Source organism: Pan paniscus, chromosome 9 (assembly GCF_029289425.2).
Source record: "Pan paniscus chromosome 9, NHGRI_mPanPan1-v2.0_pri, whole genome shotgun sequence".
NCBI lineage: Eukaryota > Metazoa > Chordata > Mammalia > Primates > Hominidae > Pan > Pan paniscus.
The window spans coordinates 42,312,619-42,335,312 of record NC_073258.2 but is presented as its reverse complement, the minus strand read 5'-3'; the positions used below and the strand labels follow the sequence as shown (position 1 = coordinate 42,335,312).

At 37.7% G+C, this 22,694-nt stretch overlaps 1 pseudogene; it reads left to right on the top strand.

The window, feature by feature from the left end:
• Nucleotides 1-5,421: 5,421 nt before the first annotated feature.
• Nucleotides 5,422-19,993, top strand: LOC100994250 (zinc finger CCHC domain-containing protein 9-like; annotated as a pseudogene).
• The last annotated feature ends 2,701 nt before the right edge of the window (nucleotides 19,994-22,694 follow it).

Below are 22,694 nucleotides of genomic sequence, written 5' to 3'. Positions count from 1 at the left end.
TGACAAATATATAAGTTTTGAAGCATGATTTATTTCTCTCCAGACCTCATGTTTGTTAGAAAACAAATTATGATAGGACTGAGTGGTTTTCAAAATAGACTTCAGTCTTATACTTGGCCTGATTATTTGCATAAAGTACAGCAAGAGCAATTATTTCTACATAGGCCTTTTGGATTGGCTTTGATAGAAGTCTGTTCCACAAGGAATCTCAGATAAGACCGTTTAAAGCGGAGCCCAGCCATGGGTTTGCATTCTCAAATACCTGTGAGTTGGGTGATCCTCTCCCCTTAAGGTCCCAAGATAAACTTGGAGCCCCTGGACCTGTTAGAAAGTGATACTGTTTACTGACCAGAGGTGAGGAACCCTGCATAGGGACTGTGTAGGCAAGGGTATGAGGCCAGTTTCCCCATTGGGTTTTTATTGGCTCTGCAAGTGGAGATTGACTCCTTAAAGCAAAGCATACCCTTCCAGTCAAAGCCTTGGTAAAATAACCATTTTCTCCAATTGTGTTCTGTCACAAAAGAAAAGTGGATTCTTATTGCACTGATGCAAATATTGCCATAAATTAAGATTACTCACAGAAAGTTTCCAAATTCTAGAGGAACCAGGCAGAGAGAAACAAACATGCTCCAAATTTTGTCCACAGGAGTATACCTTACTTAATTATTAAAGGCCGTAAATAGTTCAAAATAAGTTTTCTTGACTATGAAAAACAAAACAAGGATCAGCAACATTCCAAGCAAAAGTCAAAAAGATTTGCTCAGCTTCCTGAGTTCAGTCAATTTAGTTAAATCTTGTTTTGCTTGATATTCGTGAACACTTCAGCTCTTTATGAGTCCTGTACATTTTCCTTTATTCCAATGTCACAATCTCCAAAGTTATCAGAAACCTGATTTCTCAAACATGATCAGAAATTGTATCTGAGAGCACTTGGCAGGGTCTTCTTTTTTGAGACAAATTCTCATTCTGTTGCCCAGGCTGGTGTGCAGTGGTGTGATCTCGGCTCACTGCAACCTCCGCCTCCTGGGTTCAAGTGGTTCTCCTGCCTCAGTCTCCTGAGTAGCTGCGTGCCACCACGCCTGGCTAATTTTTGTATTTTTTGTAGAGATGGGATTTTACCAAGTTGGTCAGGCTGGTCTTGAACTCCTGACCTTGTGATCCACCCACCTCGGCCTCCCAAAGTGCTGGGATTACAGGTGGGAGCCACTGCGCCTAGCCTAAGATATCAATGCTGCCAGCACCTTGGCCTTGAACTTTTAGCCTCCAGCTCTATGAGCAAATAATTTGTTGTTTAAGCCACACAGTCTGTGGTCAGAGTCTTATAGCCTATTATAAACCATTTTTTGAAAAGGATTAAAACCAAACAACAATTGTCTGTGAATAGCAAAATGTCCAGGGTAGTTACAGTTAGAAATATGATTGACAAATAAGTTTGGTTATCTCCGTGGTTTACAATAACTTAACATAACAACCTTAATTATGATTGATGGCATATACTTAGACATTAGAATTTTAGAAATACTACACAGTTTGGGAACATATGTTATCATTATTCCCCAAGATATAACCTAAAGAAGATTGAGCATTATTTTGGCAAGACCATGTACCTAAACACGTCAAATAATCCTGTCTCCCTCTCTTCTCTGGACATTTCAGGGGCTCCCCGAAGTATTCGAAAAGCCACATGTCAGGAAATACTTTTTTTTTTTTTTTTTTTTGAGACAGAGTCTCGCTCTGTCTCCCAGGCTGGAGTGCAGTAGCGCGATCTCGGCTTACTGCAAGCTTTGCCTCCCGGGTTCACACCATTCTCCTGCCTCAGCCTCCCGAGCTGCTGGGACTACAGGTGCCCGCCACCATGCCCAGCTAATTTTTTGTATTTTTAGTAGAGACGGGGTTTCACCGTGTTAGCCAGTATGGTCTCATCTCCTGACCTCGTGATCCGCCCGCCTTGGCCTCCCAAAGTGCTGGGGTTACAGGCGTGAGCCACCACACACAGCCAGGAGAGACAATTTTGAAGCTGAAGTTTGACTTTGGAAAGGCTGTTAAATGTTATAGGTTTAAAACACTTGATATTATGAAATAGAATTCCAGATTACCGTTAAGTTATTTATTTTTCCAAAATGACTCAGAAATTTTAAAGAAGCAAAAACCTTTTATAACCCTTTACAAATTTTGCTAAAAAGTGGATTAGCACCTTAGGAAAACCTTGTTATGCTTTTATTTCAATGCTCAATTTACAGAAAAACTATAAATACCTTTTACTGAATTTAGTCAATATGCTTACACAGCCTCTTCTGGAAGATTCATTTCCACCATTCTTCCACCACTTCTTTGAACCTTCAGCTTTTTCCTATTTTAACTTAAAACAATCCTTTTAGTTTACATTTCCATGCCTCCTTATAATCTTTTACTAAAAAACACATTTTTACTGTTTTTACACACCTTGCATGTAAATCTATCTCTAGGAGTTTTCAGTGAACTCCTAGCAATTTTAACTTTAAGGTAAAACTTGGTAAGTTGCTTTGTGTGCTAATTGCAGCCAAGGTTTGCCTTCTTAGTTAAGTGTGGTTAGTTCCATCTGTCCCCAGGCCTTACTAATTATGAAGCCGCCAAGTCAAATAGTTCTCAAAACCCAAAAAGCAGTTTGTAACCTGAAAATACTTAGCAAACCTTGCATGTGATCTGCATTTTACTAATAGTTTTTAGGGCTGTTTTTATTTCTGAAAGATTAAAGTCACAGGAGCTGAAAGTTACCACAGATTTTATCTTCCCTTTAAAAAATATTAGATCCAAGTGCTTATCTTTCTTTAGGCCAAATTAATTAGAGCTCTTTTGACAGACATTACACACAGTACACACATAGACAGGCAGAAAAAAACCCAGTCGCTGGGTGGGGCGCTTTAAGAGACAGGGCTGGGGGCCAGGCGCAGTAGCTCATGCCTGTTAATCCCAGCTCTTTGGGAGGCCAAGGCTGGCATATCACCTAAGGTTAGGAGTTCAAGACCAGCCCGGCCAACATGGTGAAACCCTGTCTCTATTAAAAATATGAAAATTATCTGAGCGTGGTGGCAGGCGCCTGTAATCCCAGCTACTTGGGAGGCTGAGGCAGGAGAATTGCTTGAACCCGGGAGGTGGAGGTTGCAGTGAGCCGAGATTGCACCACTGCACTCCAGCCTTGGCGACAGAGTGAAACTCCATCTAAAAAAAAAAAAAAAAAAAAAAAAGGAAAGAAAAAAAAAAAAGAAACAGGGCTAGGAAAACAAACATGCAGACATCTAAGCTGGGAGGGCTCATCCCCTCAGGCTGTATTGCTAAACTAAGCCTTGCCAAGCAGTTACCCGCCATGCCCTCAGGACGTAAAACAAGATGGAAGCTTGATTTCACGACAAAAACTTTGCAGCGAATACGGTGATAGTTGGGGGTTGGAGGGTGGGCGCTAGCCTAGTAAAACATCTTCTAAAAGAAAAAAAAAAAAGCTTTAAAAGTTAACTTGCTGGCAGGGTAGCGAAGGGGAAAGAAAAGAAACAGTTTAAAAATGCAACCTCTTATTCATATGCAAGTGGTTCCTCCACCAGGGAGACAAGTTTAAGCTTAATTACTGTCTGATAGAGTTAAACCCCTTGGACAGGGAAGGGGAAGGCTGGGGCAGCCCACAGTGGCTGGGAACCAGCCAGCCAGCTGTGCAGGACCCTTGGGCCATGGGTCCCAGCCCCAGCAGGGAGTGGGGAGCGGAGGGAGCTGCTGCTTACCGATGGGCCCCAAAAAAGGAAGGAAAAGGCCATGAAAAGGCCAGGGAGCTCCGCGGGGTGGAGGCGTGGCTTTCCCCACACTCAGAAGTCTGAAGATTAAAAGGCTGAGAAGCAACAGTGAGAAGCTTTGAGTCCCCATTTCACTCAGGGCTTCTGGAGCCTCCACTTTGCTGCAAAAATGTTGCACGACTTTTCCTTAGTTCATCTACAGATGGGGTTCTTGTCCATCTCATGGCCATGAAAATTTAGGCTCGCAGACCAGTTTAAAGGATGAGTAAAGAAGAGTTTTACTGGGTGAAAAGGATAAAAAAAAAAAAAAAGAGGGAAACAGATAATCTCTCAAGGCCAGAGTCCCTCCCGTAGACCACTTCCGGCCAGAGGGTTAGAATCCCAGGTTCCACACAGGAAGAGGAGGTGCCAGGCTCAGGCTCCTCCCTGCTGCAAACGTCATGACCTTCCCTAGGTTCCACCTCAGTGGGCAAGCTGGTTGGAGTTTCTCCACGGACCCTCTCCCACAGGCTGTCTCAGAAGGTAAAGCCAAATTTTAATTATATGGAGTTTGGATACCTATGGGAAATTCTACTAGAGTTGTCCAGTAGGAAGCTTTTCTGGGCTGGTAATATTCATCTCACAGTCATCAATATAAAATTTGTAGTGAAAACTAATAGAGTGGGTGAAATCACCTACTATGCAATACAGCTATTTCAGTGGGAAAAGAAAGAACTGTGAGAAATAACATTTCATAAGTGTGAAGAGGAAGAGAAAAACATTAATTAAACAGCCACTAAAGAAATATTTGTTGTTTTTACTGTAGGTAAGGTCCTATGCTAGGCCCTGAGGTTATCTCTTTAAATATGAATCCCAGGCCAGAAAGAGAAAACAAGTGATACAGATAATTAATTGCAGCTGTGTTAACTGCGCTAAGGTAAAATTGCAGGGTAAGTGATACTGCAAAGAAAGGGAATTTCATCTAGTCTGGGAAGCTTCTTTTAAAGTAGTGGAATTAGAGAAATTAGTGGTGATTGATGTTAATTCGAAGAAGATATAGGACAAGTGAAGTTGCAGTCTAAGGAACTTAGACTTTATAGACAATAAGGTAGTCATGGAGAAGAAAAATAGATGTGAATCAAAATTCATATCAAAATGATTAATTTATGAGAATTCAATGAGAAATCAGTGAAGTTATAAATCTCTAGCTGGGATTGAAGAAAGAAGAAGATGCCTTAAACTAAATATATATATATATATATATATATATATATATATATATATATAGCAACTTTGTATTTTCTGACCTATATCACACAAGCAGCCCACAATTAGTATGCAATAAAGAGAATTTTCTGAAGAATCACGGACTCACGATATCTACATTCGGACTGGTTTATTGTGACTTGAAAAAATAGAAAACAAGTGCCTTTGATAAGTTTCCTAAATAGCTAACTAATCATTTTACAAGGTTCTTTCATCCCTTAATATAAAGTACAAATTGCGTTTAATGGAAGAACAATGAAACATGAAATTCAAAATAATTACAAAGTCCACTATGAGAATGAAGTTAGGTTATCATCTACTGAATAACTTATTAAATGATGTTACAATATCTCAGAGAAAAAGAGTACAGTTGCAGTTTTCCAATGCAGTCAGATAAGAAATATAATGAATAGAAGGAATGCAGGCTTTTATATTTGTGATTAGACCACAGAAGAGAAATTCAAGGAAAGTAGTGGTTGCTGCAGTACGAATAAATAAAACCTCTGGAGACCAGGTTACAGGTAACCATCTTGCTGTGAACACCAAGGCACACACGAGAAGTGAAGTAATACACCTCTGCCATCTCAGGGGCCTGTCACCCAATATTAGGTGACATCATGTGTGTTATTAATCCAAGGCTTGGAAAGCCTTTTAAAATGCTTTGGTATTTGTTTCAAAAAGATAGTATTAAAATTGGTAAGTAATTGACCATGATTTCTAATTTTCTGTATAAAATATTATTCACAAGCTATCTGCTTATGCTGGCATTGCAAAACATAGTAGTATATATTTATTACACAATAATAAATTTACTTATGTATTAATAAGTAACATTTTGAAAACATTTATGGAAAGAGAGCTGGAACCTTCTGCTGGGTCATGATGACTGGGTTTATCTTGCTTGTTGTGCAGGACAGAGAGAAACATGTCTATGCTAATCAGTAAGCAATGAAAAAAAATAGAGTCATGAGCAGGTAATCTCACCTGGATCAACATAATAAATGTCAGAATTGGGTGGGGGACACAGGAAAGGCAAAAAAGAATATGATTTTGGCCGGGCACAGTGGCTCATGCCTGTAATCCCAGCACTTTGGGAGGTCGAGGAGGGCAGATCACGAGGTCCGGAGATGGAGACCATCCTGGCTAACACAGTGAAACCCCGTCTCTACTAAAAAAGTACAAAAAATTAGCCAGGTGTGGTGGTGGGCGCCTGTAGTCCCAGCTACTCCGGAGGCTGAGGCAGGAGAATGGCGTGAACCCGGGAGGCGGAGCTTGCAGTGAGCCAAGATTGTACCACTGCACTCCAGCCTGGGCAACGGTGCAAGACTCCGTCTCAAAAAAAAAAAAGAATAAGAAGTTTTTCGTCACACACACAATCTTAAAATCACAGTCTTTCAATCTGTAAGTCTAACACTAAATGGTTTGGATTCTCTATCAGTTTCTTTCTGGTTCTTTGATTGGATGTTTACTAGCACAGTATCCGGGAGGAAGACTCTCGTCATTCATTACATGCCTTCTGAGTATGTTACAATATGGAAAATTTAGTATTAGAATTTAGATAGGTTTTCTTTCTGGAGTTTATAATCTAGAGTTTCTATATTTTGATTGGTTACTTAGAATTTGGTAAGCACCTATGCTATGTCTGTTTGTATCCAGTGAATCAAATATATATAGTTTTTGCTTTTACCTTTACTTGAGTCCTAAAAACATAAATGCAAACATGTTTGCTGAAAAATTATTTTTATAGTTTTTTTATTTTATACCTGGAAACTTTTGTTCAGCTGTCCCACGGCTATGGAAAATATTGTACTTCAAAATATTCACGTGCTGCCTTTAAGCATTTTGACAGATTCTGTCTTTACACAGCCATACCTTCCTTGAATCAATCCACACCCTACTAAGTTTGCCTGTTTGTCATTTTGAAACAGGAACAGCCGGGAAAGGGGTAGAACATCATCACACCATTACATCTTTTCTAACTCCAACTATTCACCTTTTCCATTTTAAATATTTTTCTAATTTAGTAGCCACTCAGACACTAGATACAATATTTTAGCCTTTATTTTTGGGTTCCAAATTTCCATTAAAATTTTTGACTTCTTTTAAACTGCATGACTTTAATATTTTCGTGATTATATACATGTGTGGACATAAATCCATGTGTACTTGTTCCACATTTATAGTCTCCTTTCTTTTGCTACTGCCCAACACACATTTTATAAAAATTTCTTAGTGAATGTGTAGGAGAATAGTTTTTCTCTTCTAGTAGTTTCATAGTTTAAAACTCCCAGTTATATGCTCTTTATTGTTTATTAATTTTTCCACCTGCTTCTGACAGATTCAAAATAATCAAAGTTATAAGGGTACTGACTTTAAAATCACATTATTCATTAATATAGTTTCCCTTTTGTTCTGAAAGAAACAGTTGTTTCTCAGTATGTCATTTGTATATCTACATCATTGGTAATAATACTTATTATTCATTATGATATTAATAACATTATTATAGCTAACATTTATTGAATTCTCAGCTCAGACCACTCTTAGCTTTATAAATTTGAGTTTACATTCCTCAACTTTTCCGACTGTCCTCAATATTAAGACTAAGCACTATGAGAAAAATAAAGAATGAGTCTGCAGATTCCACCCAAGGTAGGAAAATGAGGACCAGAGGTACATATTCTTTTATTTCCCTTCTCCAATGCCTATTCTTGAGAAATAGAAACTCTATCATACATTCTACTTACATAAAACAACCCTTTTATTAAATCCTGTTTAATAAATGCCTCTTAAAGAACTGAAAAGAGCCGTTAATAAATCCATAACATAATTTCACACATCCTTTCTTAGGTCCATAAAAGAGAACATGCTCTACAAAGTTTAATCACACACACACACACACACACACACACACACACACACACACACACAATCTGATCCTAAACTATTTCTGTGTCTTGGAAAATGTGTCTCAGAGTTGCAGAATCCTTTCAGTGACCTGAAATAGAGACCTTGACAATGTAGCCCTGAAAATCCATTATGAATGTAAAAAGAATAAATGTAAAAAGCAGAGTTTCTAATTCTTGCAACGTTGATACCAGTTTCTCCTCTGTTCACATATTTCTAATGACTGTCTTAGTAAACAGAGCTGAGTTAATATGTGCTCTTGGGATTTCACCTCCTGGCCTCAATCGTATTTCTGCCAAGTGGTATGTTTTTTAGTGTGAAGACTCTTAGAAAATGTCTAATATGATGCAGTTTACAGAGTTTTCAGTTCACTTTTTTTCCCTCTACCTTGTGGGGGTCTTGAGAAATGGAAAAAGGAATTACATTATTCTAAAACATAAAGGGGTCTCACGTAAAGATGCAATAAATGTTAAAGTAAAATGCATGTGTCACTTAGTAAATACACCAGAATCACATTAATGCATTTAAAAGAAAACTTTTGCAAAACTTAGATGTTTTTGTTACATGCCTTCAGGCTCCTAGTCTTTACTCATCTTTTCCCTGAAACCACTTTTTAAGAGTCAGGTTTCAAGAGGCAGAATTTCACTTTTAAACAATTTAATTAAATTAGGGGTTTACAAACTATTAGCTGCCTACCAAAGACCACTGCTAGTAAATAAATTTATTGGAACACAGCCATGCCCATTTGTTTATGCAGTGTCTATGGTTGCTTTAATGCTATAATGACAGAGTTGAGTAGTTGCAACTGAGATTGTATGCTTCAAAAAGTCTAAAATAGGCTGGGCATGGTGGCTCATGCCTGTAATCCTAGCACTTTGGGAGGCCAAGGTGGGTGGATCACCTGAGTTCAGGAGTTGGAGACCAGCCTGAAAAACATGGTGAAACTCTATCTCTACTGAAAATACAAAAATTAGCCAGGTGTGGTGGAGCATGCCTGTAATCTCAGCTACCTGGGAGGCTGAGGCAGGAGAATTGCTGGCACCCCGGAGGTGCAGGCTGCAGTGAGCCAAGATCGCACCACTGCACTCCAGCCTGGGCCACAGAGCAAGACTCTGTCTCAAAAAAAGAAAAAAGTCTAAAATATTTACTATTTGACTCTTTATAGAAAATGTGCCAACACTTTGTGTAGAAGATGGAAACTAGTCTCTGCCAATTATGAGCAATTATTAACATAGTATTAAATGATTTGTAATAGTTGGGCTTTGAAGTCCCATATCTGCATTCTTTAAGAATACCCTCCTTCAGCTGGGCACAGTGGCTCATGCCTGTAATCCCAACACTTTGGGAGGCCGAGGCAGGCAGATCACGATATCAGGCGATCAAGACCATCCTGGGCAACATAGTGAAACCCCGTCTCTACTAAAAATACAAAGATTAACTGGGCGTGGTGGTGCATGCCTGTAATCCCAGCTACTCGAGAGGCTGAGGCAGGAGTATTGCTTGAACCCAGAAGGTGGAGGTTGCAGTGAGCCGAGATCACACCATTGCACTCCAGCCTGGCGACAGAGCGAGACTCCGTCTCAAAGAAAGAAAAAAAAAATGGATACCTTCCTTCCACTGGCTACACTGCTTGTTTGTAATTATAAGCTAAAACAGCATGGTATTTATGAGTAAGTAAAATTTCACATTAGACACTCCCCTATCACTTAAAATATTGTCTTTGAGATTCCTTCAGTACTTCTTTGGTTGCAGAATTTATTACCACCTTCAGTATTTTTAATTGTATCTGAGTGAATTAACAAGAATCTCATCAAAAGAAATATAGTCAATGAGCTTTAAGATAGCTTCCTTTTTGTTAAAAAAAAAAAAAAACACACACACACTGAATGAAGCTAATTTCTCTTGAATGTGAGTGTTCCCTAGAAACTTTCACACCATCCTATGCTGTACTTACATGTTGATTAGATGCTTCACTTGCATGTAATTTTCCTGAAGAAATATTTATTTTGCTGTGTTGATGATTCTTTTTCAACTAGAATTATTAGGGGAATATAGTCGGGCCCTAAAAATAAAAGATGACAGGTGTTCAGGCAACCATGACAAATTTAAATGGCATGATTACTTCTCTGTGGTAGATGATTTGTTTTATTGTCTGAAATAACACAATTACATTGCGTTCTACTTCCATCTATAGTTACATCAAAGAGAAGATAAAAGAATAAATTAAGCTTGTTTCAAGTACATTTTGGATAATAATTGCAGAGGACTTGAAAGTTGGCAGGCCAGTTGAAATGTGCCCAAAATTCACTAAAACTAATATCTAATATTTTGAGGATTTTGACTTGACATATATTTTAACTTTCCATCTGTTTTCCAAGTGTTTTTGAACAAGCTCCAAATCTCCATTTAGAATAATGAGGAATAAGGAATTTTTTTCTTTGCCTTATAATCCAAGGGTATAGATAAGAAAAGCTCCTACCCAGATCATTTCCCCCTGAAGATTCTATCCTTAGACTTTGCTTCCCACTTAAATGTCTAACTCATCCTTTCCCAGTTCTGATTCTATATTAGAAGCACCTTGTGATGTTCAAAAAAACAGTGACATTCAAGCCCCATGCATACCTCAGCAGTTTTGATTGAGTTTATCTGGGGTAAGGCCAAAACAGCAATTTTTTAAAAGATGCCCTTGTAATTCTAATGTACACTAGGGTTGAAAACTGCTGCTCTGAATGCCTTAGTAACTATATAGGTAGATCCTATGAAATGACAAACCCAGGAGACTATCAGTAGGAGCCAAGTATGAAGTTTCTGATGGAGGTTTGAATGAGCTTGAAATAGCAAAGCAATAGATGGAAATTTAGTTTCTCATACTGGATGTGAGTAATTAGAATTCACTTCCCAAATTAGTATAATACCACACAGGCATACTATTTGTCATGTGGTTTCACATTTAACCAATACCTGCTTATGGCTTAATGAATATAAATGAATATGAATATAAACTGACTAATTGTGCAGAGGGTAGTAATCATTTGTCCACTATGTGCTTTTATCATAATAATGAATTTAAATGGCTATCATAATTCTTGAGGCTAGAAGTAATTAATACATTTCAGACTGTGAACATAGATGGGACCTAGGATATAAGAATAAAAAAAGTTATTATTTCTCATCAGTGGACATCTTTAAGAATGAGGCAGTCATATGCCTTTCCCGGAATAAGAAAGAAAGAAGCTTCAGTGAAGACAAGAGGTTGAATTTTGTTGATAACTGTCAAGGGTTCCTCCTATCATGTGTGTCTCTTGGGATAGAGGGAAGATAAACAGTGTGGCAGAGTGAAGTGCTTCACCTGTAGCTTTAGCTGGATGGTCCAATCTTGTGACGAGGCTCTTGGATATTTCTAGGGAACATACAGTGAGAGTAATGACCTAAGGGGATTATAAGCTAGGGGATGGAAATAAGAACTTTCCAAACCAGTTTGATTCTTTCCACAGATGTAATTAGGTAAATTCCAAAATCTTGATATTTTGTCTTTTATCAAGAAAAAATTAATCCATAAGCCTGAAAGTCATTTATTCATTCCTTTATTCAATTCAATCTATAGCTGTTTTCTATAATTTTTTCCCAACTATACGTCATTATCAATATTGAAATTTCTAACATGCTTAATCCTATTATTAGTCTTCTTTCCTTCATTTCTTTGTTCATTTCTTCTCTTTCCCTCTCTTTGTCCTTTTTTTAAAAAAAATCTCTGTTCTCAGTTTTTCTGTTTTTTAAGTTACAAAATTAATACATCCTGTTATAACAGGAAAACCAGTACAATACAAAGATATGTAAAGATGACAATTATCATTACCCATCTGTCCCAGGTGATCAACATTAGAAGCTTGGCATTTTTCTTTCTGCATGATTAGTTTACTTAAGCTGTTGACACACTTTTCTTTTTCTATTTCCTTCAGGGGCAAGAATATTTCCTAGAGCAGCAACTAAGCAAACAGCTCTATAGTGAAGTACTAAAATTCAGGCTCCTAGATTTAGAATGCTTGTTTGAATCTTTCCTCCACTATCCACTATAAAGGAAGCAACTTAAGCTTGAAAGATTCCATTTTTTTTCATCTGTAATATGAAAATAATAGCCTAACTTCATCATAAAGAGGCTGTGAGGATTTATGTGTGGTAATGCATATAAAGTATTAAGATGTGATATGGCATCTAGACAACTACAAATAAAGGATGATTTTTATTACCAATCAGCTTTTATGCTGATTATCTCATGCATTTTAGAAAAGAGAACATTTCCAAGTTGTTTTTCTCCAATCTGTGCGAGAAATATTTTCCAATGTGCTAAGCCTACAGCAAGAGCCCACAGGAGCTGAGTGGGACCAGAGCTGTTACAGATTTATTTCAGGGAATTGCTTGACTTGAAGTTGAATGTGAATGGGTAATTTAAAATCATTCTGTGTAGCAGGACATTGAAACTAAAGATAGATATTGGTGCTGATGGCACTACATCATGACTGTTTTTCAGATATTTTATGTACAAGGGAGGGGTTGGGTGTGTGTGGGTGTGGTGATGTGACCTTCTCACGTGCGTATATAAGCAGGTCCAGGGAGAAAGCAATGACCAGCCAAATCCCAAGTACTCAAGTTATTCTTTTTCTCAAGCCTTTTCTTGAGAAAAGCTTGTACATTACCTTTCGGGAGAGATAGGCATCAATTGCTAAGTCACTAAATAACTGTTTTCTGTGGCTAGGTATATATCTTATACTCAGTGCTAAATATATAATAGAGTCTCAATAAATACGAATGAAGAAATGGATGAATAAATGGATTAATGACTAACTGGATGTTTGAATAAAAGTTGTGGTCCTCCCATTGCATTCCTCTTGTCTGCTGAAGAGACCAAGAAAGACCACCCAAGGCTGTGCTTAAAACATATTTTTAACTGGCTGGGTGTGCTGGCTCACGCCTGTAATCCCAGCACTTTGGGAGGTTGAGTCCTGTGGATCACAAGGTCAGGAGATTGAGACTAGCTGAGACCATACTGGCTAAACGGTGAAACCCCGTCTCTACTAAAAATAAAAAAACAAAATTAGTCAGGCATGGTGGCAGGCACCTGTAGTCCCAGCTACTTGGGAGGCTGAGGAGGGAGAATGGTGTGAACCCGGAAGGCAGAGCTTGCAGTGAGTCGAGATCACACCACTGCACTCCAGCCTGGGTGACAGAGTGAGACTCCAAAACAAACAACCAACAAAAAAACACATTTTTAGTGTCAATGAGAATGTTTTTAAGACACCCTTATTCTTAAATTGTCTCTAAGTTTCCTCATCTTTAAATTGAAGCTCATACTTTCTCGGTGTTACAGTGCATGGTGTACTTGGGACAATGTGTGTGTAATTTTTTTTCATATTATACTTATTAAATGGGTAATTATGAAAATAAAATAGAGTGTTAGGATGCACTAAAAGTTAAGCTTTATATATTCTGGCACAATGTGAAAGGTTACAAAATATTTGATGAATGAATGAGTGAATGAATAAATGGGTGGGTGAAAACATCTTGATAAAATTAAATTATGGCCCAGCTTCTGCTAATTCACACAAAGTCCAGAATTACTGGTGAAGGATGACTACACACTTATACGAGGTGTCATCACACAATAGCTGTAGACTAAATCTATCCCCATAACCCTGGTTGATTTGTTTGCTTTTTGGTATGGCTCCAGACAAAATTAATAGAAATTTGTTTTCTCTCTGGCTAAGTACCTACATTATAACCTCAAATTTGCTTCTTCATTCACAAAGCCTGAAATATTTAATATGTGCTCTGTATAGGAAATGTTTTCTAACTCTCACTGTACTATAGACTCCAAGACTGCTGGGCCAAGTCTGATGTTATCTACGTAGTACCTCACTCTCTGCCTGATTTATTATTGAGAAAAGCTTGTACATTACCTTTCAGGAGAGTAAGCACTCCCTCAATGACTCTCTAATGAATGAATAAACAAATATATAAATGTATTCTTCACTCTACTCCCAATGCCATATGCACTAATCTTCAATACAGAAAGTATTTGTTATCAGAGTCCACAAAAACAGACATTTGACATTTTACTAAGATAGAAAAAATTTAAAACTTATAACTACATTATTAAATGCAAATTGTTTTAAAAACATTTTAGAAGCATAATGTGTATAATGATGAATTATTTTCTTGTTATCTGCAGAGGTAGAATGTACTTCTCCAACTTATGGTTGAGATTCTAGTTGGTCTACTTCCATATGTGGATATTGCAGGAAAGATGATATTCACGGGCTGAAAAGCCTTCTTGTCAAGGATGGAGTTTACCTGGGAGCGTTTCTCTTTTGGCTGGTCCTTTCTTTTGCTCTTAAAAAATTTCAGGTGGGGAGAACTGCATATCCAACTATGCTAATGAACCCGCAGAGGAGTCTTTCAGCTTCACGCTGTGTAGTGTTCACAGTATGAAAAGACTTTCACTTAATACAATTATTTGGTCTGTAAGAGCCATGTGACTTAAAGTTAAGTGCTTTCAAGATTCTCAGTATAAGTAGAACAGAGTCGATTTAAGCGCATATGCCCTTTATGGCTCTTTATAAACTCTATCAGCCTCCATTTTTATGTTTCTTTCTCCTTTGGTTTTTGTGGTTGAAAATTTCCTTTTGCTATTTTGTCTGATTTCCTGTAGTCTTTTAATATAAATCACTTCAAATCTTTTATTTTGAAGTAGGTAGGATAACCAGAATTTCTAAATATGATATAAACTATGTTTATAATCTTACTCCTGCGACATTTCTGAATTAAGTAATTTTTTTCTTCCCTGAATCAATCAATGTATGCTTATTTCCCAGTCCCCCTCCACAATATTCATGGTATTCAGGGTAAGAATACTAATGGAAGGCCACAAACCATATTTCTAAATAGCTAAAAGTTATAAATAAGCTAATATACTGTTAAATAAAATACATTCTGTCTCCCTACATTGACAAATATGTGCCTTTATTCTGGCCTGGAAGGCAGGTATGAACTTAGCTTTCTTGAGCTCTCAGAATGGAGTGACTCAGGGAGGGTCATGCCAAACCCTTGCCACCCTTTCTTCTCCTCCTGTTCCATGCAGCTCTTGCTGGAACCACCAAGACACAAAATCTCCCACCTCCACCACAATGCCCCTTGGCCATCCTGCAGGGCTTTGAATGTGCTATAATCTGTCTTAATTTGACCCAGAAATGTTTGGGCAAACAAATCTCAAGCCCTAGCAGACTAGCATGTGGATTAACATGTAGGTACAGGCTCTAGTGGGCATGTTCTTTTGATGCTGTGGTTTCACCCAGTTCGTGGCATAACCAGAAGGAGGCCAGGATGGGCCCTCTAAATCCACAGGATTTTGGCACAGTCTTCTTTTATTCGTGTAGAAGGGAAGTACTTTGTCACGTAATGGAAAGAACATTGACTTTGAAGTAAACTGTAGCTTGAAATTTCAGCTCAGAGTTTTATTAAGACTGTGATGCTGGTGAAGTTGCCCAAACTGTCCTACCTTTGGTTTCCTTATCTGCCTACTTTATTATAATTTCAGTGAGAGAGTAAACAAGATAATGGATGCAAAGCATTGGCACAGTGTTTGATGTCCAGTAGATGTTTTAAAAAAAGTTGGTTCTTTTTACTATTACACAACTAGTAAATATTTAGTAAATTATTGACTTTTTTTTGTTGATTTCATTTTATTGATTATAAATCTTTACTCATACCTCTCTGTAATTCACAGGAGGTGGCTTTAGTCTTACTAAATCAAAAGGCTGTTTCAGTTTTTGTAATAATGTGAGCTGAGGTTCTCTTCTGGAACTTCAGTTTTCATGATTGTGTATATAAGTTTTGGCATTTGACTGGCTTCGTCTGCTTACTTCTCACTTTTTGATAAACTGATACCTAGTTCAGATTGATATCTGGCTGCATTGGGACCTGTTTGATCTGGGAATAAGAGCCCAATAATAAATCAATATGCCACGGAGTCTTTTGGGTTTGATCTAGGTGAAAAATCTCTTTTATCATCAGGATTCTTTGATGTAAGTGACCATCTGGTGTTTTGATGTGCCAAATGCCCAGAATGGGAGAGTCTCAACAAATTAGCAAGTCTGATTTTGGCTTTCTGGAGGTGAAGAAGTAAATGACTTTTAGGTAACTGGGAACCACATACATATGTGAATCAAGACTGTTGTTTCTTTCTTCTTTTGTATCCTCAAGTTGCTCTATCAGCATATATCAGTCAGTAAACCATTTCAGATTTATTTCTTGTAGTTATTTTATTTTCCTGTACCTTACAACTCATTTTGTATATTATGACTAATAACCCCCTTTTAGATTTTGCCAGTACTTTTCACATTTATTAACAACAATGACAAAAAAAGTAATAAATATACATTATGGACTAGGGTGTATAAGGCATGGAGATATAACTGTGAAAAATATAGAGCTATGATCTAGTGGGAGATGCTCATGTTTATATTAGGAAAACTACACAGGAAAGACTTCTGTCTCACACTTAGGGGTACAAAAAACACTCTGAAGAAAATAATACTTACAGAATAATAGAAGGAGAGTGCGTGGAGAAAGAGAAAGTGGAGGGAGGAGGAATGAGAAAGTAGTAAATAAAAGGAGTTGGAAAATAGAGGAACAGAAAATGTTACAGGCGGAAGAATATGTTTTGTAAATCCTTGATGTGATGGGCAGTGTATAAGCTCTCTGTGGTTGAGTAACAAATTATGTTTATACTTAGAGGCTAGAAACAGCAATAACAACAAAGACAGTTTTCGTGCATGAAGAATCCAGGCATGTACTGGCTGGATCCTCTGGCTTCAGGGTCTCACAGTGCTACAGTTAAGTTGCTGGGCAGGGCTGCAGTCATCTCTAAGCTGGACTGGTAAGGAATTCACATTCAAGGTCATTAATAATGTTTTCACCAAGTTTCAGTCTTTCATCATTTGTTGGGCTGAGAGTCTCAGTTACTCTCTATTTCATCTGGCTGTTGATCAAAAAAATTACTTCCTTGCTACATGTGCCTCTCCATAGAGCATCTCACAGTTCGGTAGCCGGCTTCCATTAGGGCAAGAAACGAAAGAGTAAGGCAAGCAAGATGGAAGCTAGAGTCTTCTTGTAACTTAATTTCGGAAGTGACATCCCATCTTTGCCATATTCTCTTTGATAGAAATGTGTCACTAAGTCAAACCCACACTCAAAAGAAGGGAATTATACAACATCATGAATAGCATGAGGCAAAGATTTTTAGGGGCTGTTTTAAAGACTGCCTACTATAGGCAGTAGAGTATATTTAAGGAACTGACACTACTCCTGTATATTTGGAGCATGATAGTGATAAAGTGAAGGGAAATTAGACTGGATAGCAAAGCATTAGCCAGATTGCAAAGGGATTTAGAAGTCATGTTAAGGATTTGGTGTTTCATTGTAAGAGCAAGAGTTTAAGCTGACAATGATATTATCATATCTGCATTTTAGAAAGTTACTTTGGTTGTAGTGTGGAGACTGGGATGTGCTGGGTTGTGTTTGAGGCTGCTATGATAATCTAGCTGATAAAAGTTAGTGGCTGTTTAAAGCATTAGAGTAAGACTAGAAAGAAGTTGTTGAACTCGAGATTATCTGGTCACAAATTCAAAAGATACAGCAGAGTATATATGAGGTGGCAAGGGAAAGGTGAATTAAGGATGAAACTATTTCTTAATTGAGGAAATTATTGAAATGTAGTTTCATTCATTAATTGTGTTTGGGTGGTAGGTAAAGTCATTACTCTTATGAGATCTGTACAAATTTGAAAAACTGTGAGACATCAAACTGAAGATGGCCAGTAAACATTTGAAAACATGATCCAGAGCTCAGAAGAAAAAACTGGGTTACAGTTAAGGGATATAAAGGTCGCGTGAATCTTAGTTGGTACTTCGTTGATTAGAGTGTATGAAATTCTAGAGAGAGGGATCAGCACCAGACAGAGGTGTTCCAGCGTGGAATGTTTTGACAATAGCAAGTAAAAAGGTGGATTCATGTGGGAAGTAACAAGAAGGAGGCTGAAAAGGGGCCAGGTTATGCAAAGCTTTGAAATCAGCAGTTAGACGTTTGGACATTTTTCCTTAATGAAAATTGGAGACATCGTTTTGTTTGTTGATATGTGTTTTAAGAATGGGAACGACATAATTGCATGTATTATAGATAAGCAGTTTGTGTGTGATTTGTGTTTGTGTGTGAGGTGTTATGAGTCTCTGTTCATGCTCATATAGGCCAAGTAAAGACTAGATCAACCATATATCCTCTTCTGATGTTGCTAATGTCTGAATAAGCTCATTGGAACACTGGTTCTCTAATTATTGACTGTTTCATCAAAAGAGTTGTTATCTTCAATATAGAAAATGTCACAATATTTTTAAGATATTGAATGAAAACGCATTTGCTATCAGCTTATTTTTCTGAAAAAAAAAAAAAAAAGAACACAGAATTCCTGTATACCCTTTACTCACCTTTTCCAAATGATAACATTTTATATAAATGTAATTATCAAAACTAGGGAATTAACATTTATGCAGTTTTATTTTAAATTTTGTCAATTACTCAAGTAATATTTTTTTGGACCAGGATTCAATCTGGAATCCCAATTTTATTTGCAGATACAGTGATTACATAGTATCATAATAATAATTACATTTTTTCTTTGAGTCATGAAGAGAAAATTTCCATTTTAATGTATATACTGATATTGTAATGTAATAAAACAGTATATTTGTTTTGGATGCAATTTTGCTTTTCTTTAAGCAAATAAATTCCAGTAGTATACAATTGACTTAGCCTAACTAGAAGCCTTAGAAATATAAACAGTGCCCAGGGCTAATGCAAAGAAAACAGAGAAAAGGCAAGGATAATCCAACAGGACCAACCACAAAATGTGCTTAGGGTTTTAGATTTAGTAGTATGAGAATGGTTAATACCTTGAATAAATGAACACAATACTTCTGGGAAAGCAAAGGTTTTGGCAAGGAAATTGGGAGTATTTCTGTTCAAGTTTTTGCTTCTCAAAATTGGTGAATTAGCTTCTAAAATTTATTTTTGTTATTTATTGCTTTTTAACTTTACATTTTGAAATAATTTTATACAAAAGTCACAAAAATATAACAAGAAATTCCTACCTCTAGTGTTGAGTGCTATTGCTGCCAATAGGGGGTTAGGCTTCTCTGGCTTGCTAACTGCTCTAGGCGGTTCAGGCATAACTGATAAGGTACCTCTAATGAAACTGTGACCAGGTGGGCACAAGTTACCACCACACATAACAAGAGACCCTTGCCTGCAACATCATGGGAGGATACAAAAAGTCCTTTGAGGGACAAAATCTGTCAAGGCACCAACAACTTGAAGCCAATAGGCTCTCCCTTGAAAATGATGCACCACAAGCAAAACAGAAAAAAAAAAAAGAGTACCTAAGTGAAGATGTGAATGGATTCATGGAATACCTAAGGCAGAACTCACAGATGGTTTACGATGGGGAGATGATAGCAATGATCAGGCAGTAAGGGAATAAATTGCAGTTGCTTTAAAGAAAGACAGTCTTATGGGAAGGAAAACAATGAATGACAAGCAGCAAAGAGAAAGACAATGGTATGTTTCCATTGCAGAAAACCTGGTCATACAACTGCAGATTGCCCAGTTGCCCTAGAAAATCAAGATACGGGCACTGCAACGTGTTCTGAGTCTGGGTCCATGGAGCGCAAAATGATCAAGCGCCGGGCTAAAGTAGCCCTGGCTCTTAATTAATTTCCTTTTGCGAAATGTTTGTTTGTAGGAAATGAGACAGCTGTCCAGATCTTGTCCTGATCATCCCAAAGGACTCTGTGCTGATGGTGGTGGTTGCAAACTTTGTTGCTCTATGGAATATTTTAAGAAGGATTGTCCTGAAAGTCAGAATTCAGATTTTGGAATGGTCACGGTCAAAGGGAGTGAGTGCAGACTCTGAAGAAATTGGATGACTTAAATTACAGAAATCCAAAACAAAGATACCTAAAATTGTTATTTTTTGATAATGAGTAAGTACTGTTGCTACTTACAACCTCATTGTTACTTTCCAAACAGGACATACTTCACAAATTAGAGCTGGGCACCCTTGGAGGCAAGCCTTTATTGTAGGTGTCAGTATGATCGAGATGTAGTCAAAAACAGCTTTGTGTATTCTGTCCATTGAGAAGTACTTCTATCACTGTTTGGAGAAAATCACTGAAGGAAATAGTAATATTAAATAGAATTTTCTAAAGGAACATATGTTTAACTGATACAACTTAGACATAACTAAGTGGTGATATAACTGATTGTAACAATCATCTTTTTGAAAATGCAAAATTACACATAAATGTGAATCACCCCTGAGCAAAGATACTGCTTTGCATTTGGAAATGAATTTTTCTTTGTATTATTTTCTTGCTTCAAACTATCAATTTATTATTATAATAGTATAAGTTGTGCAAAATCTTTGTTTAAAATATATTGAGTGAAAATCCATTTATCTGATTATTCTGAAAAAAAAAAAAAAAAGAACAAAGAGTTCTCAATTCTCAAATACTCTTTACTCAGCTTTTCCAAATGGTAACATTTTATATAAACACAATTATTGAATCTAGGAAATTAACATTTATTCAATTCTATTTCAAATTTTGCTAATTATCCATGTTCATTCATTCTTTCTCTCTCTCTCTGTCTCTCCCCCTTTCCCTCTCTCTCCCCCCTGCTTTCTCTTTCTTTCTTTATTTAGACCAGGATACAATTCTGAATTCCAGTTTCATTTAGTTTTCATGAACTTTTAGGCTCTTTTAATCTGGAAAAGATCTTCCATCTTCCTTTGTCTTTCATGACTTTTATACTTCTGATTGGCTAAGAATTTGGTAAAATATTTTCAATTTGTCTGATTTTTCTGGTAATTCATGTTATTAATTTTTGGCAAAATATACCAAGAATGATGTGTTCCCTTAAATGCTGGGATTTTTGAAGGATCCCATTTATTAATTATTAGTCTTTTTACCATCAGACTTTTAACAAATGGAGAAATAGTCTTTGGAGTTACATAAGGATCAAAACATATGCTTTGTTATTTATAAAGCTGAATTAGATAATAAACCTTAGACTTGATTCCTTTCTCTTCTGAATTGAGTTAGTCATTCAGGCAATGGCATAGCAGATAAGTAAACCCAGATGCCTTCTTATGCAGAGGCAGGGACTCTCCAGGTATTTTATTGTAAGGAGGAGAAGAGCAAACTCGAATACATTACACTTACTCAGTAAAATCTATGGGCCAGTGCAAGTCACACCATGGTTTTCATAGTCTTGTTTGTGCTGTTATAACAGAATACCACAGGGTATAAATCAGAGTATGTCATCCAGTTTTAGGGAACAGAAATTTATTAACTCGTGGTTCTGGAAGCTGGGAAATCCAAGATGAAGCTGCTGGCCTCTGGTGAGGGCCTACTTTCTATGTCATGTCATAGGAGAAGGGCAAAAAGAAAGAGTGAGAGAGGCAAAGGGGGCCAAACTCACCTTTCCATAAGGAACTAGCTACCATGATAACAAACCCACTCCAACAATAGCATTAATTTACTTTGCCCTTGTGGCCTTACCACCTCTCATTTGGCGCCACCTCCCAACACAGTTGCATTGGAGATTAAGTTTCCAATGCATGCTTTTTTGGGGACACATTCAAACCATAGCCTTCTGCCCCTGGCCCCTAAAATTCATGTCTTTCTTGTGTACAAAATATATTAATTGCATTCCAATAAATTCAAAGTCCTATTTTATTCCAGCACCATCTCGAAAGTCCAAAGTCCAGAGTGTCATCTAAATCAGTTATAGGTGAGATTCAAGGCACAATTCACCCCGAGGCAAATTCTCCTCCTCTTGTGAGCCTGTAAAATCAAAACAAGTTATCACTCCCAAATGACAATGGTGGGACCGGTATAGGATAGACAATCCCATTTCAAAAGGGAGAAATAGGCAAGAAGAAAGGGATAACTAGTCCCAAGTAACAACATTAAATCTTAGGGCTTTAGAATAATATTCTTTGACTCCATGGCACAGTGGGGTGGGGGTTGGGCTCCCAAAGTTGTGGGCAGTCCTGCCTTTATGGTTCTGCTGGGCTCAGCCCATGCAGCAGCTCTCACATGTTGTAGTATTGTGCCTGCATTTCTCCCAGTCCAACACTGCATACTGGTAGATCTATAGTTCTGAGTTCTTGGGGGTGGCCCCACTCCCATGGCTCCATTAGACATTGTCTTTATTGGGACCTGTCTGAGCTTAACTTGTTCTCATGACTCCACCAGGCATTGCCTTAGTGGGGATTCTGTGGTGGCTTGTACCCCACAGTTCTGCTGGGCACTGTTTTAGCAGAGGCTTTCTGCAGCAGCTTTACCCTTGTAACAAGTCTCTGCCTGCATCCCCAGGCTATCTGGAACATCCTTTAAAATCTAGGTAGAGGAAGCCATGCCTGCACAGCTCTTGCATTCTATGCTTCTGCAGAATTAGTACCACGTGGACACTGCCAAGCTTTATGGCTTGTACCTTATGCAGTGGCTGGCGAAGCTGCACCAGGTCCACTTGAGCATTGGCTGTGGCAGCTGAGAAGCACTGCACTGGAATTTGGAGAACAGAGACTTGAGATGGCTTTGGACAACAAGCTCCAAGTTCCCAGTGGTGTCCTAGTGATATGGCTCCAATGAGTGGAGGAACACCAGGTTCTTC